At 47.6% G+C, this 26,417-nt stretch overlaps 1 protein-coding gene across 1 annotated transcript in view; it reads right to left on the reverse strand.

Moving 5' to 3' along the window:
* Positions 1–11,098, reverse strand: part of LOC117045058 (teneurin-4-like) — a 326,243-nt gene extending 315,145 nt beyond the window's left edge. The window contains exon 1 of the mRNA XM_033145843.1: positions 10,523–11,098. The gene's annotated coding sequence lies outside the window, so the exon portion shown is untranslated. The remainder of the gene's footprint in view (positions 1–10,522) is intronic.
* Between the last annotated feature and the right edge of the window lie 15,319 nt (positions 11,099–26,417).

The raw sequence follows: 26,417 nt of genomic DNA on the forward strand, positions 1-26,417 counted from the left end.
TTTTTATCCACCCTGACTTGGATCCAGGATGCCTCAGCAACTGCCTGATCCCTTAGATCACTGCCCAATCACTGAGGTCTTCAGGCAAGTCAATGTTTGTGATTCCTCCATTACTCAGATGCATAACTCATATCCACCAGGAACTGTGCATTTATGGAACTCACTTCCAGTTGAGTTAAGACACACAACCGCCCTGCTGAACTCTGAGCGCCAAGTGAAAACTTTTCTTATTCCATTATGCATTTCAAATGGATTCCGATTTTGCAATGTTAACTCATTTTTATTGTTTGTCAGTGTGAGAGCCAGTGTGGTGTAGTGGTTAAGAGCGGTGGACTCGTAATCAGGTGAACCGGGTTCGCGTCCCCGCTCCTCCACATGCAGCTGCTGGGTGACCTTGGGCTAGTAACACTTCTTTGAAGTCTCTCAGCCCCACTCACCTCACAGAGTGTTTGTTGTGGGGGAGGAAGGGAAAGGAGATTGTTAGCCGCTTTGAGACTCCTAAGGGTGGGACATCAAATCCAAAACTCTTCTTCTTCATTGCCCTGAGTTTCCTGCATGCTGCTTAGAGGCAATCGTAATGAAGTGGTATTCAGGGGCGCAGCAAGGGGGTGTGGTAGGTGTGGTTCGCCCCAGGTGTCACCACTGGGGGAGGACAAAATGCCGGCGGCACTCATCGCGGAGCCTGCAGCGCGCCTGAGCCACACATCTCTCCTGCGGGTGACGCAGTGGTTTGAACGCCCACAGACTCTGCGCTGCCCCAAACAGTCCGCCCATTGCCTCCCCCTCAGCTGTAGGGCGGCTGAGTGGGAAGAGGCAGGCAGACTCCTCAGAGGCCCCACAGTGCCCCCGCCCCCATGGGTGGCTGGTCCCGCCCCCAGGCAAAGGGCCTGCACGCCGCCCCAGGTGCCCGATAGGCTTGCTCTGCTGCTGCTGGTAAGCAGATTGTCAGAATGAATAAACGAACCTGGCTGGCTGTCCCAGTCTTTATTTCTTTTTATGTAAGCAAAGACTGGCTTTCAGCCCTATCAACACAATCTAATTAAAGACTCTCCATTACAATAGACTGATACATGCAAATTAATATGACTGTCTCTGTGAATCAGGCATCCTAAGCGGACCATCAGTAACTTCTGCCCGCCTTTGTCTGGGAGAAAGATGCCGCCGTCCTAGGAGGCAAATCTGTATTTTCTGGCTTAAAAGAACGGAACGACAAATGTAATTGTGTTTACGATAAGATCTCCACAAATGCCGTTAGAACTCCGTAATCGCTAACCAACAGACACGCTAGCCTTATGATACATATCTTTAAGAAAAGTATTGTAGGAATATTCAGCCAAATTGCTCGTGATCAAATTGAGGTCATCATTAATTCAACCCCCAGGATAGTCCCTGCAGTTTACTTAGAAACATCAGAGATGGTCACGAACGCAGGCAGCTCTGTACTCAGTGTGTTCAACTGGTGAGTCTTCCATGGATAGAGAATTATAAGACACCACCTTGGACTCCAACTCCCATCAGCCCCTGCCAGCATGGCCTGTGGTCAGGGATGATGGGAGTTGGAGTCCAGCAAGATCTAGAAGACCACAGACCCCCCCCCCCCCCGTGTTTTCAAAGTACAGTCATACCCCGGAAGTCGAACGGAATCTGTTCCGGAAGTCTGTTTGACTTCCAAAATGTTCAGAAACCAAAGCGCGGCTGCAGAATCGGAAGTCATGGAAGCCCCGCCCCATGTTCAGCTTCCAAAAACAGTTCGCAAACCGGAACAGTCACTTCCCGTTTTGCGGTGTTCGGGAGCCAAAACATTCAAGGACTAAGCTGTTCGAAAACCAAGGTACAACTGTATTGAAAACGGCAATGCAAGAGGATCTCATACCTTCCAACATTTCTCCAGTTAAAATTGGGACGTCCTGTTCCATAATAATATCCTTATTTTTTATTATTTATACCCCACCCATCAGCCTGGGTTGCCCCAGCCATTCTAGGCAGCTTCCAACATATATGAAAACATAATAAAACATTAAACATTAAAAAACTTCCCTAAACAGAACTGCCTTTAGATGTCTTCTAAAGGTTGTGTCCCCTTGGCTCGGGAGTCACATAAGGGATAGCACCATACCCTCATTTATCCAATGAAAATAAGGACAGCCTAAGGGAAAGTGGGACATTCTGGGATCAAATCAGAAACTGGGATGGCTTCTGTAAATCTGGGACTGTCCTTGGAAAATAGGGACACTTGTAGCAGGGGTCAGCAACCTTTTTCAGCCGTGGGCCGGTCCACTGTCCCTCAAAGCATTTGGTGGGCCAGACTATATTTTTTTTGGGGGGGGGGGATGAACAAATTCCTATGCCCCACAAAGAACCCAGAGATGCTTTTTAAATAAAAGGACACATTCTACTCATGTAAAAACACACTGATTCCCGGACCGTCCGTGGGCCGGATTGAGAAGGCGACTGGTTGCCTACCTCTGACTTGGAGGGTCTGGGATTTGCCCCCCCCCCCTGTCCAAATATTTCGAGGAAAATTATTTTGCCTATTAGCATAGTAGCTTCAGAATGTTACTCAGGAGAGTATCTTCTTTAGAAATACCATGGGAACAAATCAGCTAGCCCCCCGCCCCTTATGCAAAGATCAAATTTCTTTCTGTTTCTCTCTCCACCTCAAACCCCCCCCCACCACCACCTTCTCAGCACCACCCAGGTCTTTGCCATGGTGAAAATGCACACGTATATATTTTTAGAAGCCTTTCATTGGAATCTTGTTCCCTCTGAAAACGTATTGGTCAAAGATCCATGAATACACAATTCACTGGGAAGCTGTGCGTGCGGTTCTGTCAAAGAGCCCAGATATGCCAATCTGTCGGCTCCAAGGCAGCAACAAAATATTTTAGCTTTTTTAGCAACAATAGGTTAGCCGGGATGGTTAGGCCCAAAGTGTTCAGCAGGTAGCAATCAGGCATTAAATCTGAGCCGGTGTTGATTTGAACATTTCCATCACATGGAGATCTAATCAGCAAAAGGCAATTTCAATCCCTGCTTCTCCATTTTAGATATCACACATTTCAAGGCAAGTGCGCGAAATGCTTTGCATACTGCTTAAACTATGCATGCTGAGTGCAAGAATCTAATCACTTTTTCACACACGTACACCCTGCACGGGTGATAAGATCCAAAGGGCAATATCAGGCCATTCTCAGACCAGGTTATGTGATAAGCTGCCTTGGGTGTGCTGGGCGAATGGCTTCCAACATTTCTCTGATGAAAACGGGGGCATCCCATCAATACCCTCTAACATTTCTCTGATGAAAATATGGACGTCCTAAGGAAAAGCAGGAACTTCTGGGATCAAATCAGAAACCGGGACAGCTTCTGTAAATCCGAGACCGTCCCTGGAAAACAGGCACTTGGAGGGTCTGGGTGTGTGACCCTGTTGAATTTCTTGAACTTCTCAGCTGGCATTTGATACCAGGGAGCCAGCGTGGTGAGACTGTTGGACTGGTGAGGCCCAGGAGACCAGAGTTCAAATCCTCAGTCAGCCATGAAGCTCACTGAATAATCTCAACTCGGTCATGGTCTCTCAGCCTAACCTACCTCACAGGGTTGTTGTGAGGGGTAAATGGTGGGGGATGGGGATAGAGAACCATATTCCCCACCTTGAGCTCCTGGGTAGAAAGGTCAGTGCATCCAACTGTTAACCAGAAGGTTGGTGGTTCGAGCCCACCCAGGGACAGCTGTGGGCAGGATCCCTGCATTGCAGGGAGTTGGACGAGATGATCCTTTGAGTTTCTTCAGACTCTACAACTCTGTGATTCTGTGAAATGTAATAAAAAAACAAATGCACCTGGCAAGGTTGGGAAGAGCAGGCGCTGATATACAATGGTTCCAGCCCTACCAGTTAGACGGCTGGTGTTAGGGGCCAGGTTTCTTCTCTTTCCGAGTTGAGATACGAGAAGAGATTTTGCAGTAAGGTGCCATTAGGATGTCCATGACTCCTAATTATCATGGGTATGGGAGATGCTTTCCCTACTCCACAGACTCAATGGAACATCCATGTCCAGTGGTAATCTACCTTTGAATACTAGATGCTTATTGCATGCAGTAGACTTCTCAGATGAATTGCCAGGAACAAGATGCTTAACTAGGCAAACCCTTGGCCTGATCCAGCGGGGCTTTTCTTATGTTTTCCTCCACTGTTGTTTGCCTTTCCTTGCCTCCTGAAAAACAGCATTCTGCTTCTCTAATTTGAGGCTTCTTCTTTCCCATACTAGGCTATGGGTGGGATCATCTGCTCCTCACAGTAGGGAGGCATAAAGAACTAACCATGCATCACATGCATGGTTAAAACGCACAAATTGTGTGTTCTGCTGAAAAATGCAAAGTCTTCAGCATCATCAGTGGAAGTGAGCTTGACACTGCTGCTTAGACCATAGATGGGCACGCTTCAAGCTTGCAGGATCTACTCCATCTTTTATTTGAACCAACACTGTTTGGTTGCAAAGCAGTGGTCAGAAGGTCAAGGGATGGGGCTAACATAGAATTAAGGAATAGGGGGCCTCTGAACACATGCTCCATCCAGGAATCTATTTTCAGAAGCAAGACTGAGTCCACAGTTCTGTTACACAAAAATCCACTCCTGGTCGTCGTCGTCCCAGAAGTTTACTTCCATCTCAGCTGTATAATTTAGGCAGGGGGGGTCACTGTTGTTACTATTGTAAAACAAATGGGAGATGGTAAACCTTGATGATCCACTAAAGTTCACCCCCAGATCTCCCAGCAAATCTCTGCTCACCACTAATCCAAAACAGCTTCTCCCAGAGAGCTGTGTTGCGATTGTTAATAACTCCTGGAGTTTACTGTCGTATATTTGCCTTTGCAGAATAGTCTTGAGGGTCCCATGGACTGCAAAAAGATCAAACTTATCCATCCTTAAAGAAATCAGCCCTGAGTGCTCACTGGAAGGGCAGATCCTGAAGTTGAGGCTCCAGTACTTTGGCCACCTCATGGGAAGAGAAGACTCCCTGGAAAAGACCCTGATGCTGGGAAAGATGGGGGGCATAAGGAGAAGGGGACGACAGAGGATGAGATGGTTGGACAGTGTTCTCGAAGTGACTGGCATGAGTTTGGTCAAACTGCGAGAGGCAGTGAAGGATAGGCGTGCCTGGCGTGCTCTGGTCCATGGGGTCACGAAGAGTCGGACACGACTGAATGACTGAACAACAACAACTCCTTCTTGGGATCTAGTCCCTATGCCCCTTGTTAATGCAAGCTAAGATGACATTCCACCAAAATACTAGTTCATCAAACCCAGTATTGTCTATCCTGGCTGGTTGCAGTTCTTTGGTCTTCCAGGTATAGCTGGACTACATTTCCCATTATCCTTGGCCATCAGTCGCATCAGCTGGGGATGATGGGATATGCAGTCCAACAACCAGTGTTAGAAACTCAGATATATACACCAGGCGCCAAATGGCTCCTTAAGCCAAGGTTGCAGTCATCAAAACTGAACGTGTAATTGCCATTTGGAGGCAAGACGGCTCTCAAGTCTTATTTTTCAAATGATGGACTGACTGTGATTGATTCTCTGTTAAACTTCTGGCTAGACCTTGAGCTGGGTTAAGAGCTTTGAGAAGAAGAGTCACTTGATCCAGGGACAGTCCACATATATATTGGCCTATTACAACCTCTCTTCCCTAATGGCGACTGCTCCTGCTCAGGCTGCACAGAAAAAGCATTTTGGCTCCTGAAATGCATTCCGATTGTGCAGATAAAATATAGCAGATACAATTCTGCAGCATAGGGTATGAGTGTGTGAAAGCAGTCCAGATCCAATGATCCCCAGAGGGTGGAGATGTCAGGCCCCATCCTGGCGCCTAAGCATCTTCACTTGATTGCAAGTGGTCAAAGGCCAGGTGCAAAATGCGCCTGGCTAATTTCGAACACTGCCAACAACATCTGGAGGGCCACAGGTTAGCCACACCTGTCCTATCTTGTTCCACCCTGGTTCAAAGCCTGGAGGTACTGGGCAACAGGATCCCCTGATTTGACGGTGCTACTGGGGAGTAAGAAGCCTGTGGGTTTCAACAAGACAAAGACTGAAGGCTCCATCTCAATCTGACCGATGTCGATGCTATCCAAGCATTTTGGGATTAAGGACTTAAAGCAACATTGATTTGAAATCCCTAATAGGAAGCCACTTGTGTCATTCACCGTTCATCTCGCCAACCCATCCCCCCTACCTTTCGTTTCCCTTACTGTGCCACTTGCAACGTTGGATCTGGAGACATCAAGTTACATAAGATCTTAGCTCTGCTCTGTGGTTAGGACGTGATTCTGTCAGAAAACGAACCACTGGAGCAGAAAAGTGAACAAAACTGGATTTGACTTTCCCTGGGATAAAAAAAAAATAACAGTAAAAGGAGAGAGGGAGAGAGAAGACGACCTTTTATTATTTAAACATCTTCCTCCTTTTAGAAGTGGGACCAGAGTCCAGTGCACTGTTGCGCTCCTGGGTAGCAAAATGCATGTAAACGGGGGATCACATTAAATAAAAGAGCACAAGTATTTTAATTGAAATACTGCTGCGGATGCTGGGGGAAGGAGATGGATTTCTCTTGTTATACATGCCAGGAGAGCGGGGGGACATAAAGAAATCTCAGGTCCCAATTAGCACAAAGAAAGAATGGCTGTCCCCTAGGGTGGGCAAAGAAATTCAATTCAATTTGCATTCAAAGTTGAACGTACCTGATATGCCCTTTCTTGAAAACACGGTTTTGGGTTTCTGAGAACCAAAGCACAGCCACTCTTCTCTGAATCTGCACTTTTCTGAATTTTGCAGTGTCAGCCAAGCAATGTGTACAAAAACACATATGCAGGGATAAGCTGTGCACAGTCATGCCCGTCTTAGGGAAAACAGCATACACAAATGTATCTCGCTAGGAGAAATTGTTTACACCCCCCCCCCCAAAAAAAAGTGCGTACTGGGCAAAAGCAACATGCAAAACACGTGCATTAGGAAAATTCACCCCCAAACTGCTGGTGGATTTTCAATAGGGATCTCGAAAAGAAATAAATCGCAAACTGGTGCGGAAATGTGAAGAGCTGAACCTGAAAATGGGGAAAATGAGAAACCCAAACTGACTGATTTGCTCACTCCTAGCTACTGCCTCAAATGTCGGTTCCCTAAAAAAATAAAGGCGAAGCCTAGCATGTGCTAGCAATATAGCAGAATATCCAAGAGCTATTTCTCTGAAACACACACACACTTAACCTCAGTAATCCCAGAAACCAGACAAGTAATCCCAGCTATCTTTCCATTTTTTTACTCAATGGCACGCACACAAACACAGAACATTTCTGCCTCTTCCAGTAAATCTGACACAGTCTTTATCGGCTCCAACGGACTCTGGGATTGGACATTTGTCAAAGAAAGAGCACATTTTCTCAACACCTTCCCCTACAGAAACACCCCACCCCACCCCCAAATATATTGGGTTGTGTGTGATGGTGGTTGCAAAAGAGAGGGGGGGAGAGAGAGATGAAATGCAGAAAGGTGGTTTGGCAGTTGTGAGAGACTCCCTGTATAATTCCTTGACTAAGTGGTTCTCCTGTTACAGCTAGTTTTCAAGGGAAACAGGTTGCAAACAGAAACACACACACACAACTACGGAGACATGTGGCAGTGCACCAGTCTCTCTCTCTCTCATGGAAGCAGCACACACCCAAGCGTTGAGCATGCCTCCGTGTAGGTGACTGGAGAAAGCCTTCTTTAGCAAATGCCCAAGAACCTCAGCCCACTTCCAACACACATAGCTGCTGAAAAGAAACCCAGGCGCAGGGTTTTCCTGCCCAAACACAGCCTTTCCCTCAAAGGCGGATTGTGGCAGCAGGGAAGCCTAATGGCCCCAAGCAGTCTGAGCCAGGGAGAAATTATCCGGCAGGCTTGCGGCTCTAGCAGCCTGACCGGGGAAGAAGGCAGAAGCAAGAGTGGGCTCTCTTTATCATAGGTACAGGTTCTCTCTCTCTCTCTCTCTCTCTCTCTCTCTCTCTGTGTGTGTGTGTGTGTGTGAATTCTAAAAGAATAATCTATCCAGCCTCGCGGATTCCAATCTTCAATCTCAGCCACAACGCAAGGTTTTCAGGAACGGTGAACCTCCCCCCTTTAAGTTCTGCCTAGCATGCAGAGAGAGAGAGAAATTACTACCTAGAGCATGCTGGCTCCTTCGTCAAAGCCTGAAAAAGTAGATACAGGCTGTGAAATGGGGGAAAAGCACAGGAAGGGAAAGGTATCTCTGGCCATTGAAAAGGCCAATGAAATAAATTAAACGGAGACAAATTACTTGAGTCCATAACAAATCAGCCAGGCTGCCCCCAAACCTAATGCTGCCCCTGGGAACTAATATATTCTCTCTTGGGTGTTTTATTTATTTATTTAGTTATTTGCCCTTGGTTCAGAGTGCTTCCCAGTGAGAGTCTGTATCAAGCACACATCCTAGCTTCCATTTGCGGTTGCACCTAACATGTCAAGAGTGCATTGTATGTGATAATGTGCCTCAGATGGAGGACATTTAAAAAAACAAACAAACAAGGGGCCATTCTTCTCTGCCTCTGAACCTCCCGAAAGTGAGCTGTATTAATGGGCCAACCAAGCAGATCAGTATGGAGATGGAGACGAGTTAGACCACCCTTGCTCTTGCCATGAGACGGCGTCTCGTCAAAGAGGAAGGAATGTACAACCAAGACCTAATTCATCAGATGCCCAAAGCCAGTTGGTAGCACAAGATCGTTAAAGTTTGTGTGTGCATTAAAAAAAAAAACACATTCAAATTAACAGTTGTTGAATTGTTTGTTCCTTAAAATACATATTTTTTAAAAAAACCCAAAATAAATAAATCAGCTTTTCTAGAAGGCCAGGACTATATATTTCTAGAAAGTCTTGGCCACCTGAGCAAATCTACTTTGCAACTACAGAAGAGGGCAAGACATACCAAAGGAATGCTGAACCCCCTGTCTCAATAAAGAAAACTCTTTCTCAGTATGGTTGACAGCACAACACAATGGTCGCAACGCATCACAGATACGTTGTTCTGGAAGCAAGTCTGGAAGCACATTATTTTCTTCAGTGCTACACAAGTTCAAAAGCAGACACTTCCTACATTCTGAAATCCAAGGTATCTAAACCCAGACGTAGTCCCCCTGCCAAATATATGCACATGCGAGTGTGCATGGATGCAATACTAAAACAGGCAATGCAACGCAGGGCATGTTATTTGGGTGTCTACCTAGGCATTCCTCTCTCTATAAATTCCAAATTTCAACGTGCGCTTAGCAACATCACTCCCTGAGACACACACAACACCACCTTCAGAAGCACAATCCTCCTATACATGTCTGCTCAGAAGCAAATCCCACTGACTTCAAGGGGGTGTAGGGTATCCTAGTGCCAACTTGGCTGCAAAGAATGGGAGGGAAAGCGTTTAGAAATATAATTAGCAGGAGGGCAGATTTCCTTCCTTCCTTAGGAGCTGGAACTCTGAAAACTTCTCCCCAGTCTTTCAAACAGCAACAATGACCCCCCCCCCCGCCCCTCTCTTTTTTAGGCAGGCATGGATTTTCCTTGGAAATAAGTCCCACTTCGTTCAATGGGACTTGCACCCTGGTAAAAGTATGCATAGCTCCTCAAAGATGCAGATGTAAACAGACCCAAAGGAAGGAGGTGGGGAAGTCAAGGTGAGGAAGGAGAATCTCAGGATAGGAAGATTTTGGGAGGAGGAGGGGCGTGGAATAGCAGGTGACCCCCCCCACACACACACCCCATTTCTAATTTTCAGCCTGTGATTCTGAAATAACTTATTGATCTCTTGGGCAAAAACTCCTCCCTCCCTTCCTCCCTAAATCTCCTCCTCCCACATCTCTAGCAGCAGAACTGAGGGCAGGATCTCTCTCTCTCTCTCTCTCCAAAGAATGACTGGAAAGAGAAAGGGGGTCACGCAGGCGTTTGCCACAAGCTTTCCAGCACAGAGAAGGTCTGTCCCTAGTTTACACGGTGAGGAATCCACCGACCCTCGGGCAGTGCTATTAAACCCGAGGAAGCTGCACGGATTCGCGTCTGCAATCTCTTTAATAATAACAATAATAATAATGGGGGTTGAAAAGCAGAGAACCAAGCCGTTGCAAAAAAAAGGCTGGGAGGGGTGTCTTTGCTTATGGGGTAAATCGCCTTTCTCTCGCCTATGCGAGTAAAAAAATGCCCAGACACCATATATATATGGGTGTATGGAAGAGATGGATTTTCTTCCAACTGTATTGCAGCACGAAACGAACCGGGCCCAAAGGGTGGGAAAGGGAGCTGGCGATCGCGAGAGATCCGGGCAGATCTCTCCAAATCCTGACTCAGGTGGGGGTGGGGAGAAAAAGAGGGCAGCGCCAGGGAGGTAACGGGGTGGGGGTGGGGAGGCAGCAGGGAGGGGACCTTCGAGGAGGAGGAGGAGGAAGATCATCACCATTAAAAAGCCCTTTTGGCGCTTACCATTTCTGCAGGGCTCGCCGTCCGCTCCGCCTGCGCGTTCCGATCTGCCCAGCAGCTGGATCCCAAGCCGGGAGGGTGCTGTGCGGTGCGGATCGCGCTAAATCAAGCCCGGAAACGGCCGCGGCTCATCCTCTAAAACCAGGCGGGATCAGCCATGCAGAGACCAACCCATGAAAAACGCCAAATCCCCAAATCAAAAGGAAGCACCCGTTCCCCGTTCTCAGCTGCAGATTTCTCTCTCCGCCGAGCGAGGTGAAAAAGAGGATCAGTACGCGCACATCTTTTTTCTTCTCTCTCTTTGCTTTTCAATGTCCAGGCTTCCCAGCAAGCTGCAATCCCACCAAAAAACGCCTCGCGTGCCTTTCTCCTCCTCCTCCTCCTCTTCTGCTTCTCTCTCTCTCTTCCTTCTCTCGCCTTCTGGCTCTCTTATACACACAGACACACACACACACACACGCAGGCAGGCAGGCAGGCGCAGGAGGGGCGAAGCGAGCGCGGCGCACTCAGCCAGGCAGGTTGCATGAATGGGAGCGCACGAGCCAATCCTCCGCTTGCCTGCGAACGGGAGAGCCGCCCGGACGCTTGCAAGCTGGTCTGCACCATTCGCGCGCCGGGGAGGGGCGCCGGGTGTGGGGGGGGGGGCGAGAGAGGGGAGCCTCCAGCTTGGCTCAGGTGAGCCTGCTCCCTTTCCCATCGCCCGAGCGCACGCGGCGCCGGCCTCTTATTTTCTCCCCCACGAATGCTTCCTCCTGCGTTGGATGAGGCTTTCGTGGGGGGGGGGGGGGGACAGACACAGATCTGGGATCAGGGTTGCCCCAAATATTGGGGGCCGCAGGTAAGCCCTGCCCCACATAACTGATCACAACACATACACACACACACACACACACACACCCCATTTGAATGGCATTGCCCATCAACTTTGGTTGGGGAGGAAGGGAAGGCACCTCAAACATTTTATTAGCGGGTGGAGAAGGGACGTCAACAACTAGGAGTTGGTTCTTATGTCGCGGATCGTTCCTAGACCCATCTCTGTTTGGGAACAATATGGGGATACTGCAAGGTGCCTTTTAAAATCCCCTATCGCTCTCTCCTCCTGTCCTGCTGTAGACGTGACAACCACCAGGAACAGAGGGCGTCCAATGTGCATGCAAACACATGGGTCACATCCACACAGCACATTGGAAGCGTACTTTGTACTGCGTTTGACAGCCCTGGCATCTCACAAGGAATCCTGGGAACCGTAGTTTGCTCTCCGCAGGGTGGCAATTCCCAGCAGCAAACTACGGTTCCCAGGATTGTTTTTGGGGAAGCCATGGCTGTTAAAGGAGTATAAGCATCCTTAATGACATGGTGCGGATGCGACCCCGTGGCCTCCCTCTCCAGCACGCATGTACCCCTGGTTCGGGAACAGACTTTGGTAATAGGGTGCCCTGAATATTTATTTCAAAATAATTCCTTTTTGTGCACTTGGTACTTGCTAACCAAACAAGCTGGGTGGTATACAAATTTAATAAATAATAAGAATAATCGCCACCGAATCATGGCTAGGCGGCCTTGTTTTAGACCTGCAGGGCTGGATTTGTGTCCCGGCTTGAAGCCCTGTCTGGAGGCACTGGGAATTGATGAACCTGGGATTTTTTGCATGCTAACAACAACAACAACAACAACAACAACAACAACAACAACAACAACAACAATTTCTTTCCATCCGTCTGGATTGCCCCAGCCACTCTGGGTGGTTTCTAACACATATAAAAACATAATAAAACATTAAAGCTTAAAAAGCTTCATTACACAGGGCTCCCTAGAAAAGACCCTGATGTTGGGAAAGATGGAGGGCACAAGGAGAAGGGGACGACAGAGGATGAGATGGTTGGACAGTGTTCTCGAAGCTACTAACATGAGTTTGGCCAAACTGCGGGAGGCGGTGAAGGATAGGCGTGCCTGGCGTGCTCTGGTCCATGGGGTCACGAAGAGTTGGACACGACTAAACGACTGAACAACAACAACAACAACACAGGGCTGCCTTCAGATATCTTCTATAGGTTATAGAGTTACTCATCTCCTTGGCATCTGATGGGAGGGTGTTCTTCAGGGCAGGTGCCACTACCGAGAAGGCCCTCTGCCTGCTTCCCTATAGCTTCACTTCTCACAGTGAGGGAACTGCCAGAAGGCCCTCGGAGCTGGATCTCGGTGTCCAGGCTGAATGATGCAGAGCATCTGCTGAGCCAGTGAGCTATGTCCCTTCACCATCCGCCATCTGCTGTTTCTAATAAGCATCTATATTAAAAATAATTAACTTTCTTAAAACACCCACGCACCTGGTTAATCGGTGCGTGTGCCTTTTTAGTCCATTGAGAAAGTTTCTAATCGGTTAACTCGGGGGGTAAGTCGACATGGTTCCGCCCAGAAGGTGTTGGACTACAACTCACATCATTTGTGACCATTCGCAGTGCTAGCTGGGGCTGATGGGATTTGCAGTCCAACGGAAGCCGGAGGACACCTTGGAGTTAACCGATTGGTTGGTCAAAAGTTGAAAGTTACAATTTCAAGCAGATATTGAGGAATACGTATAATAAAGAGGTGGGGAGACCAAGGGAAGAGCTGGGAAGCAAACGCAGTTATTTTCTTAGAGAGCAGGTGTCCCCAACAAGGTTGTTATAGAGCCAGAGAATTGTGGGGTTGGAAAGGTCTCCAAGGGTCATCTAGTCCAACCCCCTGCGATGCAGGAATCACTACTTAAAAATCCTGGATTAATGGCCATTCAACCTCTGCTTAAAAACCTCCAAAAAAGGAGAGTCCACTACTTTCCAAAGGAGTCCATTCCACTGTCTAACAGCCCTTACCATAAGAAAGGTCTTCCTAAAGTTTTGTCAGAATCTCCTTTCTTGCAATTTGAATCCATTCGTTCAGGTCCTACCCTCTGGGGCAGGAGAAAAAAAATGCTTGCCATTGACTTACTTTCCTTGCAAATCACACGGCTGGAATTGTTTGCGTTGTAGGGAAAGGAGACACTTTACAGTCGAGTGGGCAAATGGCAGAGCTGGTGGGTGGGTGGGGAGGGACGTTTTGCAAAAATCCACACCCCTCCCATTCCAAAACGCACCTCTCCAGTCAAATAATGTGTGCAGAAATGCAAAGGTCAAGCATGCACCAAAGCGCCCATGAGTGGAAATTGCAAATGCATTCTGTTAGGGGAAATTTGCTTTGCAAAACGGAGAATATTAGGCGAAACTGCAAACAGAATATGTATCCGGAGAAATTCTTACTGAAATGTGGGTGAAATTTCATGGAGATTTGTGATTCATAGCAGCTCGTACACAGAGGCATGCGGCCTCCAAGAGCGAAGATAGAGGAGAGCCAGTGTGGTGCAGTGGTTAAGAGCGGTGGACTCGTAATCTGGTGAACCGGGTTGGTGTCCCCGCTCCTCCACATGCAGCTGCTGGGTGACCTTGGGCTAGTCACACATCTCTGAACTCTCTCAGTCCCACTCACCTCACAGAGTGTTTGTTGTGGGGGAGGAAGGGAAAGGAGAATGTTAGCCGCTTTGAGACTCCTTCGGGTAGTGATAAAGCAGGATATCAAATCCAAACTCTTCTTCTTCCTCTTCTAGAGCACAGCCATCATGGTTGGTACCCCCTGATAGGTTGGCATGGGTGGAGCCCAAAGTGGGTGCAGCCACCCGCTTCTCTCTGCCAACCGCTTTCTCCCATTCTTCCTCCCTGCCACCAGCAGAACAATAAGCCTCATTCTTCGTAGAATTAGACCTTGCACGAGCCTAGACCTACAAATGGCCAACTCCTGAGTTAATATTAGGTTAATGATGCGCCCTCCCCCAATTAAATGGGCGGCAGATTTATTTTTAATACTGCAGATGGCATCCGCCGTCTTAATTGAGGCATCCCCTCCTGTGTGGTAGAGAAGAGGCAACGCATTTTCAAAGATGAGGTCTGCTATGACATATGTGCGCATTATCTAAAAAGTAATTTTTTTAAAGGAGAAATTGATGAAAGATATATTTCAGTTAATTAAGAAGATAAGATTATTTTATTTGGAAGACAGTCCTAAGTGTGTATGGGGGGAGGAAGGGGGAGGGGAGATAATTCATATTCAACTATTGAAGTTTAGTTTTTTTTATCTTGGCGGAGTGACCTTCAGCAATTTACCAGGCCGATAGCTGCACATTTTTTAAAAAGTAAATATCCATACACTAGATTTAAGCACATCCTAGGATGGTCTCTCACACACCTGTACACCAGTTTGCTTTCTAATCACTGATTAAAGTTAAAGGTAAAGGGACCCCTGACCATTAGGTCCAGTCATGTCCGACTCTGGGGTTGTGGCGCTCATCTCGCTTTACTGGCCGAGGGAGCCGGCATACAGCTTCCAGGTCATGTGGCCAGCATGACTAAGCCACTTCTGGCGAACCAGAGCAGCGCACGGAAAGGCGGTTTCCTTCCCGCCGGAGTGGTACCTATTTATCTACTTGCACTTCGTGCTTTCGAACTGCTAGGTGGGCAGGAGCAGGGACCGTACAATGGGCGCTCACCCTATTGCGGGGATTTGAACCGCCAACCTTCTGATTTGCAAGCCCTAGGTTCTGTAGTTTAACCCACAGCGCCACTCAGCTGTTAATGACTGGAAGATGGAGGAGAGATTTCAGGTGGAAGAAATCTGCCTCTCTTCATTGTTTGTAATGCAACAGAATTCGACACCCACCTGTTCCAATTTTTTTAAAAAAGTTTTGTGTCTTTTTCTTTTAAAAAGGTCCAAATCACATAGAATCAGCTGCCCATAATGGGAACCTAAATCATAGGAGCTGTATTGTACTAAGGCCACATTCACACCAGACATTTAAAGCACTGTTTATTTTTAATTAATTTTAATCCACCCTTCCTCCGTGGATCACAATGCGGCCTGGAACATAAAAAAACACCAGAATTCGTAACATGATAACGTTTTAGACAGCCATGGCTTCCCCAAAAGTATTCTGGGAACGGTAGTTTGTAAAGTGGGGCATGAGAGTTGTTAGGAGACCCCTATTAACTTTACAGAGCGACAGTTTGCAGAGTGGGTTGAAATTCCTGCATTGCAGTGGGTTGGACTAGATGACCGCTGAAGGTCCCTTCTAACTCTACAATTCTATGGTTCTAATAGCAGCTCTTTGCAATAAATGGGGTCTCTTGGCTACTCACAGCACCCTTAACAAGATACAGCTCCCTGAGTTCTGGCTTCTATACACAGAACTGGGAAGGCGAGATCCCATCTTGTCCTTCCCCTCAGACAGTCCATTGTAGGGGGCGCGGGTGGCGCTGTGCTCTAAACCACCGAGCCTCTTGGGCTTGCCAATTAGATGATCAGCAGTTCGAATCCCCATGACAAAGTGAGCTCCGGTTGCTCTGTCCCAGCTCCTGCCAACCTAGCAGTTCGAAAGCACACCAGTGCAAGTAGATAAATAGGTACCACTGCGGTGGGAAGGTAAACTGCATTTCCATGCACTCTGGTTTCCATCACAGTGTCCCGTTGTGCCAGAAGCAGTTTAGTCCTGCTGGCCACATGACCCGGAAAGCTGTCTGTGGACAAACGTCGGCTCCCTCGACCTGAAAGCGAGATGAGCGCCGCAACCCCATAGTCGCCTTTGACAGGACTTAACTGTCCAGGGGTCCTTTACCTTTTACCTTTTAAGGGTTGCCATATTTCAAGAGGTAAAAATCCAGGCATAAAAAGTTTTTGTGGAAAGTTGTTGAGTTGTTTTTTGGGGGGGAGGGGGGCGAGAAGAGGTTTCAAAAACCCGGACATTTTAGCAATTTCCCAAAATTGCCCCCAGACACTAATTCCGTCATTGGAATCCCAGACATTTCTGGGAAAATCCGGATGCGGTGAGGATAACCAGGAAGGTATGTGAACAAATTGACATGTGTGCGTTCAGAATAAACTGCATTTCAGTTTGGGTTGGAGGCGAAAACTAGATAAGACTCACCCAAGAAAAGTCTGGGATCGCATCCTAATGAGATTTTGACAAGGCTTGGATTTTACTCAAAACCTGTAACTGGCGAATATTTGCCTGGTTCCAAGGGTCCACAATTGCAGGCATCATTTAAACTTCTTTTAAAGAAAGAGAAGGAGGGAGAAGGTGCTTTGGAGTGCAGAAGGAGCAAGATGGGGCAGGGCAGCTTAACTGTCCCACTGACTGTTGTTTCCCCATTCCAGAGTACCTCCAGACCCCCATCACCCAAAGGCCTTACATCCTGCCACTAGGAAGGGGTGTAGATCGGTGCCAGAGCAGCTGCTTTGCATGCAGAAGGTTGAAGGTTCAACCCCGGGCATCTGCAGGTAGGCCTGGGAGAGACCCTGGGGAACCACCAGTCCAATTCACAGAGACGGCTGACTTTGAATACATAAGAGCTTATTCTCTGACCCTTCCTCCGTGTTTCTGCACTACTTTGAAGTAAGGAGACGTAGAGAGCAGTAACTCATGCAGTCAGGCGACAGGCAGCCTCTTCTCTGAGCCAGTCATTCTCTTGCATCTCTATATCTGGGCCAATGGTACGCTCTCATCATACTCAGAGCAGAATGGGGACAGAATCATCACTTGGCCATTAACTATGTAGGCATACTGTCCAAGTGTCCTGATTCTCCAAAGATGGTCCCGGAGTTACTAAAGCCATCCTGGCTCCCACCACCAAGCCAAGCCAAGCCCCATGTGATGTGCCAGTTCTGGGGGGCAGGGGCAGAGGGTGGGTCTGGCCTGGGTGGGAAGAAATGGGGAGCAGAGTGCAAGGGGTCTTGATTTACTTATTTATTTTAATGCTTTGGTCGTCCACCTCTAATCTTGTCCCTTTCTAAAAATTTATTTATCGGTTTGTGTGTGGTTTTTTTTTTAAAAAAATCTACCAACGATTAGTAGGATTGGAATATCACTTGTAGTTTAAGGGTGAATTCTGGACACAGTGGAGATGTAAAAGGTTTAAAGGTAAAGGGAACCCTAACCTAACCATTAGGTCCAGTCATGTCCGACTCTGGGGTTGCGGCGCTCATCTCGCGTTACTGGCCGAGGGAGCCGACGTACAGCTTCCGGGTCATGTGGCCAGCATGACTAAGCTGCTTCTGGCGAACCAGAACAGCGCACGGAAACACCGTTTACCTTCCCACTGGAGCGGTACCTATTTATCTACTTGCACTCTGATGTGCTTTCGAACTGCTAAGTTGGCAGGAGCAGGGACCGAGCAACGGGAGCTCACCCCGTCGCGGGGATTCGAACCGCCGACCTTCTGATCAGGTTTAACCCACAGCACCACCCGCGTCCCTTCTGCAAAAGGTTTGGATCATCATAAAAGATTGCAGGAGGAAACGATTAATAACAGGAACCACAAAGGGGAGGAGGGAAGCCCAGGAGATTCCTTGGAATCTTGTTTTTATGATTTGTGTTTGATATATCTTTGTAAAATTTTAATTTGAAAAACCAAATAAATTAATTAAAAAATGGAAATCTATCAACAAATAAAATAAAATAAAATAAAATAAAATAAAATAAAATAATGTAATGTAATGTAATGTAACAATATCAGGATTAAGGGGTTTTCTCAAGATGCTGGAGGTTGTGTGTGCTGTGTCCCATTCTGTATTGGTGGCAGTCTTTCTTTTTCTGATAGGAAATGCTCGGGGGGGGGGGGGCAGGAGCAAAAAATGGGAGGTCAAGGGGGGGGGGGGTCAATTGGGGAGGTGAGAAATGCCCCTATTTTCATATGAGGAATGGTGGAGGGCATGCTTTAGCGTTCTAGATATGGCAAAATGCATCTGGAACCCCAATCGTGTGCGTGCACGTTAGGAAGAAACAAGCTGAGTAGATAGGAATGGCAGGAGGGGAAAGGGTTAAGCATCCTCTCCCCACGGCATCTTCTCCCATCAACGCTGCGACCTCCCAAGGCTGCTGTTTCCTTTTAAATAAGCTGTGTCAAGCTTCATTATCCTTGCAGTTTGCCACTGGGCAGAAGCTGTACAACTGCCCGTATTCTGCATTCCACATGCAATGCGGTTGGTGCTAAATCAATGCCCGCAATCGATAAATATTAGTATAATAAATAACGCCATACTTTTGAAGTGCAAGAATTTCTGCAAAGCCAAGTATCGTTGAAGTGCCAACATTTCGGAGCTTCAGTGTGGCCGATACTCTTAATGACGGCCAATCGTTTTGGCAAGGGTGCTACAGCTGATGTCCAAAATATGAAACAATGCCTCTCTTGAACGCACTACAGTAGATGCATGAGATCTCAGCCAAAAATTCTTTTGAGAACCTTTTAAACTTGAAACTGGGGCATTAACATATGTGTGTGTGTGTGTGTGTGTGTGAGAGAGAGAGAGAAGTTCCCAAAGATTTATATATCTTTCACACACAAACACACATAGAGACACAAACACACTTTTTTTTTTGCTGCTTCTGCAAGTACTGGCAGAACTTTTTCTGCTCTGTGGTCCTACTCAGCACTATTCCCTTTGTGCTTCCTACCAGTCTACCCAGAAAACAGAAGTGTGAGGGCAGGAAGCACCACTTCTGAATTGGCCTCACAGTGACGTTCCACGTCAGGGGTCAGCAAACTTTTTCAGCAGGGGGCCGGTCCACTGTCCCTCAAACCTTGTAGGGGCCAGACTATCTATCTATCTATCTATCTATCTATCTATCTATCTATCTATCTATCTATCTATCTATCTATCATCTATCTATCTATATTTGGGGGGATAAACGAATTCCTATGCCCCACAAATAACCCAGAGATGCATTTTAAATAAAAGGACACATTCTACTCATGTAAAAACATGCTGATTCCCGGACCGTCCGAGGGCCGGATTTAGAAGGTGATTGGGCCGGATCCGGGCCCCGGGCCTTAGTTTGCCCACGTGGAAATAGCACTCACAACAGGGTCAGCAGTAATACATTGCTGAATTCTTGAATAAAACCTTTAAACCTAACTACCAGGGTTTGAGTTTGAGTTCTGATAGTGCGTGCTAGGAGAGCAGCCTGGGGAGATGAGATGTGCTGGTATGAATACCCCCCCCCAACATTTCTCCAATGAAAACAGGGACGTCCTATTCCATAAAAATAATTCTACTATTTACCATCTGACTGGCCATGTGTTTGGGTTGCCCGAGCCACTCTGGGAGGCTTGCAACATATATAAAGCATAATTAAACATTAAACTTTTTAAAACAAAAGCTTCCCTATACAGGGCTGCTTTCAGATGCCTCTGGGGTCGCATAACTCCATACCGTCCCACATTTTCTCCAGTGAAAATAGGGTCATCCTAAGGAAAAGCAAGACATTCTGGGATCAGCACTGGCAGGGGAAGATGGGGAGGGGGGAGTGCACCGCACCTGGCAGCGCGATCCCAGTGGGGTGCCATCATGGCTGCCCCCCACCTGTGCTGGGTGCCATGCCCCTGCAGACAGCGCACCACACCACCAGGACGAGCTCTAGGCCCCTGCGGGTGGCGCACCACACCCCCAGGACGTGCGCTAGCCATGCCTCTGCATGAAGCTCCGTCACTGGGGCTCAGATCAAAAACTCATACCCTCCCACATTTCTCCAATGAAAATAAGGACACCATGGACTGCAAAAAGATCAAACTTATCCATCCTTAAAGAAATCAGCCCTGAGTGCTCACTGGAAGGACAGATCCTGAAGTTGAGGCTCCAGTACTTTGGCCACCTAATGAGAAGAGAAGACTCCCTGGAAAAGACCCTGATGTTGGGAAAGATGGAGGGCACAAGGAGAAGGGGACAACAGAGGATGAGATGGTTGGACAGTGTTCTCGAAGCGACTAGCATGAGTTTAGCCAAACTGCGGGAGGCAGTGGAGGATAGGGGTGCCTGGCGTGCTCTGGTCCATGGGGTCACGAAGAGTCGGACACGACTGAACGACTGAACAACAACAACAACAACAATGGAAAGTGGGACATTCCAGGATCAAATCAGAAACCGGGACAGCTTCTCTAAATCTGGTACTGTCCCTGGAAAATAGGGACACTTGGAGGGTCTGCTACTGTATGAAAATAATATTTACATTAATTACTCCGCCCACATTTTCCACTGGCTCCACTCCCACTGGCATGTGAGACACACACACCAAGGTATGCAGACGTTGGCCTGAAACAGCTTCCCCCCTCTCATCCCTAAATAATAGCCACACAATAAGAGCTCCAGCAGCAGATTATCATGCTGTTGTTATCTGAAGCACCTGAAGGCGATGGCTATCATTTAAAATCTTAGCTGATTCATCATATGAGTTTAAGTCTACATCAATGTGCATCTAAGGGGAAAGAACCGCACTATCATTTCAAAGCAGGGAAGAGAGGCTAGTGGTTCTCCAGATGTCATGGAACTGCACTCGCAACACCCAACATGGCCAATAATCAGAAGTGGTGGAAGGGGTAAAGAAAGAAACATACCTCCTTTGTGTGGCATTGACTTAGAAGATTGACTTCCCTATACAGGGTTGCCTTCAGATGACTCAGGAGTCAGGTAAGTCCATACCCTCCAACATTTATCCGATGAAAATAGGGACATCCAGTCCTGTGGACAGCAAGAAGATCAAACCTATCCATTCTGCAAGAAGATCAAAACTATCCATTCTGAAGGAAATCAGCCCTGAGTTCTCACTGGAAGGACTGATCCTGAAGCTGAGGCTCCAATACTTTGGCCACCTCGTGAGAAGAGAAGACTCCCTGGAAAAGACCCTGATGCTGGGCAAGATTGAGGGCACAAGGAGAAGGGGACAACAGAGGATGAGATGGTTGGACAGTGTTCTCAAAGCTACCAACATAGAATCATAGAGTTGGAAGAGAACACAAGGGCCATCCAGTCCAACCCCCTGCCAAGCAGGAAACACCATCAAAGCATGATGAATCTGACCAAACTGCCGGGAGGCAGTGGAAGACAGGAGTGCCTGGTGTGCTCTGGTCCATGGGGTCACGAAGAGTCGGACATGACTAAACGACTAAACAACAACAGCAAGGAAATGTGGGACATTCCAGGATCAAACCAGAAACCAGAATGGCTTCGGTAAATCTGGGACTTGTCTGAGCCAGATAAGATACCTTGGAAGGTCGCAACCGAACCGCCAGCCTGAGTTGTTCCCATCCCTGCATTAAAACAAGGGCAATAGCATAACCCTAATTCTCAGATTCCTTATAGCTCGGGTGTTCTGCTGTTTTCTTCTGGTTCTTGCTTTAAACTGCCATTTTAAAGACAACTTCACAGCTTTATAGACTTATCCAGGCTTCCTCAACCTCGGCCCTCCAGCTGTTTTGAGACTACAATTCCCATCATCCCTGACCACTGGTCCTGCTAGCTAGGGATCAAGGGAGTTGTAGGCCGAAAACATCTGGAGGGCTGAGGTTGAGTGAGCCTGGACTTATCCTTTCCTTGTTGAATGTTGAGGTGGGCTGCGAGTTTCATTGGGATTTTTTGGGGGGCCCCTGGGAGTCGGCATCTATGGTGGAAGCGCAGGTTCATTCCGTTTTTATTTTTATTTTTTTACTATCTACTAAAATTTCATTTATTCAGAGTTTACCTAGTAAACAGCACAAAGCCAAAACTGCTGCCTTTTGCTTTCGCCGTCTCTCTGCTTCACCCATTTTAGCTACCGTGAAGATGGGGTGGGGGGTGGAAGCAAGCAAAAAGTCACTGCACTTTAATTCAAATTTTGAAAGCCAAGCAGAAGAGGAATTGCAGATATGGAGCTTTTACTATAAGCAGCAGAATTTTCGAGGCAGAATTTTCGAGGGGCAGACGCGGCTGCCATTGCTAATTCCTTTACGATTGGATATATTCAAAATGCACTAATGTTTGCATTGATGGTATTGATTCTGCAACACTTTTTTTAAAAAAGAAACTTAACTCAAGATGGGGGTGGGGGAGTAAGATGGGTCTTCAAGAAGGACATATTTAAATTGGGGGACACCATACAGCTTTCAGAACAGATCTCAATTGAATTCGCTGCGGTAGCAAACGGTCCCCTCCACCAGTGGCGGGCGGTGGAATTTTTCATGGGGGAACAGTTCAGGTCAGAAGTGCCAGCTTGCAAGGGCAATATGGGCGGGCCACTTGTGAGCATTGTGCCTCCCGCCCCACAACCAGGCAGAAGCTTCTTGAACTTTGGAAAAGAGCTTGGATTTTGATACCCCGCTTTATCACTACTGGACATCCATTTGCATGACACTGAATATCACCCATTGCTAAAATCCACTTACCCCTAAAGTTGAGCCGAAATCTGCCTCCCCCACAGCAACTTCACTGTCATGTTTATGGGCTAAAAAGTGGAGAGGCTTTTGATGGTGTTTTGGGGTCTGCAAACAGGGAGGAAGAGGAGGAGGAGGAGGAGGAGGAGTTTGGATTTGATATCCCGCTTTATCACTACCCGAAGGAGTCTCAAAGCGGCTAACATTCTCCTTTCCCTTCCTCCCCCACAACAAACACTCTGTGAGGTGAGTGGGGCTGAGAGACTTCAGAGAAGTGTGACTAGACCAAGGTCACCCAGCAGCTGCATGTGGAGGAGCGGGGAAGCGAACCCGGTTCACTAGATTACGAGTCTACCGCTCTTAACCACTGCACCACTCTAGCTCTCCGGTGTGAGGCATCAGGGGAACATTTAGGGGTCTAGTCTAGTCGCCCTACTGCACTGGCTGCAAACCACTGCCCTCCACTGCCTGAGAGTGCTGCAGGAAACCAGCCTGGCCAACAGTCAGGAATGAGAGAAATGTAAGATGCTGCCTTGCACTGAGTCACCCATTTAGCTCAGCATCATCCACACTGACTGACAGCAGCTCTCCGGGGTTTGCGGAGGGCTCAGAAGATGCTTGGCCTGGAAACTGGGCTCTCCTGTGTGCAATGCAGGTGCCCTACCACCAAGCTGATGATGGGAGCTGCAGTCCCAAAAAGATCTGGAGGGCGCCAGGTTGGGGAAGAGTGCTGCTGACAGTACCGAGCGCAATGGGTCAATGGTCCGATTTTCATCCAGGTACACCTGGGGCGTAACAGGAATTGCCACTTCCTGCACCCAACCACTGCCAGGCCCCCACAAAACACTTGAGCCATCAGAACTCTGCGGCTCTTGCCAAACTTGGTGGGAGCTGGGGTGTTCCACAAAGCATTGTTGTTTGGCACCCACTTGCTGGTGAGGGGGTGGCAGGGCTGGGTGGGTGGAGAAGAAGAAGAAGAAGAGGAGGAGGAGTTTGGATTTGATATCCTGCTTTATCACTACCTGAAGGAGTCTCAAAGTGGCTAACATTCTCCTTTCCCTTCCTCCCCCACAACAAACACTCTGTGAGGTGAGTGGGGCTGAGAGACTTCAAAGAAGTGTGACTAGCCAAAGGTCACCCAGCAGCTGCATGTGGAGGAGCGGAGACGCGAACCCGGTTCACCAGATTACAAGTCTACCACTCTTAACCACTACACCACACTGGCTCCCTCGTGCTTCCGCCGCCTGAGGTGGGCGGTTCACTCTGTCTCCTGTGCAGGCTGGTTCTGTGGTCCACCTCACTTCAACCCTTGCAAAGGCTTTACTCTCAGCTGAGTTGTTTGCAATATATATATATATATATATATATATATATATATATATATATATGAGAGATGCTTTTTAATTATGGTGCTGGAGGAGACTCTTGAGAGTCCCATGGACTGCAAGAAGATCAGACTTATCCATTCTTAAAGAAATCAGCCCTGAGTGCTCACTGGAAGGACAGATCCTGAAGCTGAGGCTCCAATACGTTGGCCACCTCATGAGAAGAGAAGACTCCCTGGAAAAGACCCTGATGCTGAGAAAGACTGAGGGCACAAGGAGATGGGGACGACAGAGGATGAGATGGTTGGACAGTGTTCTCGAAGCTACCAACATGAGCTTGACCAAACTGCCGGAGGCAATGGAAGACAGGAGTACCTGGCATGCTCTGGTCCATGGGGTCATGAAAAGTCAGACACGACTAAATGACTAAACAACAACAACAACAACAATTACAAAGAGGAAGAGACGCAATAAGTTTAATGGGGGTAGAGAAGAATTTTTTTAATGACAACCAGTAAACACAGGCTGAGCACACAGTAACTCTCCCCCACCCCCTCTCCCTGGATTTACACTCAGCTGATAAACCCAGGCTTAACAGACCGGCATTCATTACATGATTGACCTTTCCTTGTTAACCGAAGTAGACAATGATGTGTTTGGAAAATTGGACAATAGTCAATTTAATGGGAAAACTATTTTGCTTGGGAAGCTCTCCCACTTCACTTCACAGCAAATTACTGTGGTTGCTGCTGGCAGGTTAGGACTCTTATTTTTCAACAAATGTGGAGGTGTGGTTTTTTTTATCTTATTTTTTTTAAAAATAAAATAAAAATAAAAATTGAGATCTATGTATTTGTTAGCAAATTGCCAGGCCAGGTAGTTCACCAAATAGTCCATCAGTGTTGCGGCAGCGAGATTGATGAGTGCATGGAATATAATAATTAGATGCTTCTAGGGCTGCATTTGTCTCCCCTCCCCTTGGTTCAACTTTGTCTGTCCCTATGGAAGGCATCTGGGAAGTCTAATGCGCTAGCCTTCAAGACCTTCTCTTCTAGGGCATGGGGAGTTCACGCTGTGGAGCTGTTGTTCAGGTGACCATTTAATGGCCCCAGTACGGGCTTCTGTTTTGCCTGCTGGCATTTGCTCCTGGAAAATAATGGACGGTGGCAGGCTCTGTTGTGTGCGGACAGCCCACAGTTCACAAAATTCTTCCATCCATCAAGGAGGGAAAGCAGTGGCGTCTGCTGTGGTCAAAAGGCGCCACATTGCTCAAGCGGAATGGCAGACGTCTCTGCAGGTGACTAGGTAGATGCCCTCTGCAAGACGTACCTTGCCAGGTGACAGGAGACATCTGCACACTCATTATTTTTCCAAGTGGAAATAGTGAACTGCCACAAATCTTATTTCATTCATGCCCGGTTTTGCCTTCCATTCTTCATTATAGTTGCAATCGGATTCCAATCTATTCCATACTGGGAGAGCCAGTGTGGTGTAGTGGTTAAGAGCGGTGGACTCGTAATCTGGGGAACCGGGTTCGCGTCTCCACTCCTCCACATGCAGCTGCTGGGTGACCTTGGGCTAGTCACACTTCTCTGAAGTCTCTCAGCCCCACTCACCTCACAGAGTGTTTGTTGTGGGGGAGGAAGGGAAAGGAGAATGTTAGCCGCTTTGAGACTCCTTCGGGTAGTGAAAAGCGGGATATCAAATCCAAACTCTTCTTCTTCTTCTTCATACTTAAAAATGGTAAGCGTAATGCTGGTGGTCAACAAAATTGGTTCAAAGACTCTCTCAAGGCAAATCTTAAAAAAAAAATGTAGTATAAACACAGACAACTGGGAAACACTGACCTGCGAACGCTCCAATTGGAGAACAGCCTTTACCAAAGGTGTCATGGGCTTTGAAGACACTCGAACTCAGGACGAAAGGGAGAAACGAACTAAGAGGAAGGCACACTTAGCAAACCCTCACCGGATTCAACCCCCACCTGGAAGCCAATGTCCCCACTGTGGAAGGACATCTGGATCCAGAATTGGCCTGCACAGTCACTTATGGACTCACTGTTAAGACTGTGTTCATGGAAGACAATCTTACTTGGCTAAGAGTGATTGCCAAAGACAAAGAGGTAGGATTGCTCATGACAGCTAAACGAAGCCTCCATGTTCCATGCAGTCTTCCCCTGAATCGTTGCTGAGGTGTGCAAATTGTGGGTCTTTACAACCTGTGAGCTTTCCAGAAACATCTGGCTGGCCACTTTGGGGAGCATGGCGCTACAACAGATGTGCCCGTGGTCTGATTCAGCAAGGTTCTCCTCACTTGCCAATCATGCTCTCCTGT

Source organism: Lacerta agilis, chromosome 4 (genome assembly GCF_009819535.1).
Source record: "Lacerta agilis isolate rLacAgi1 chromosome 4, rLacAgi1.pri, whole genome shotgun sequence".
In the NCBI taxonomy this organism is placed as follows: domain Eukaryota; kingdom Metazoa; phylum Chordata; class Lepidosauria; order Squamata; family Lacertidae; genus Lacerta; species Lacerta agilis.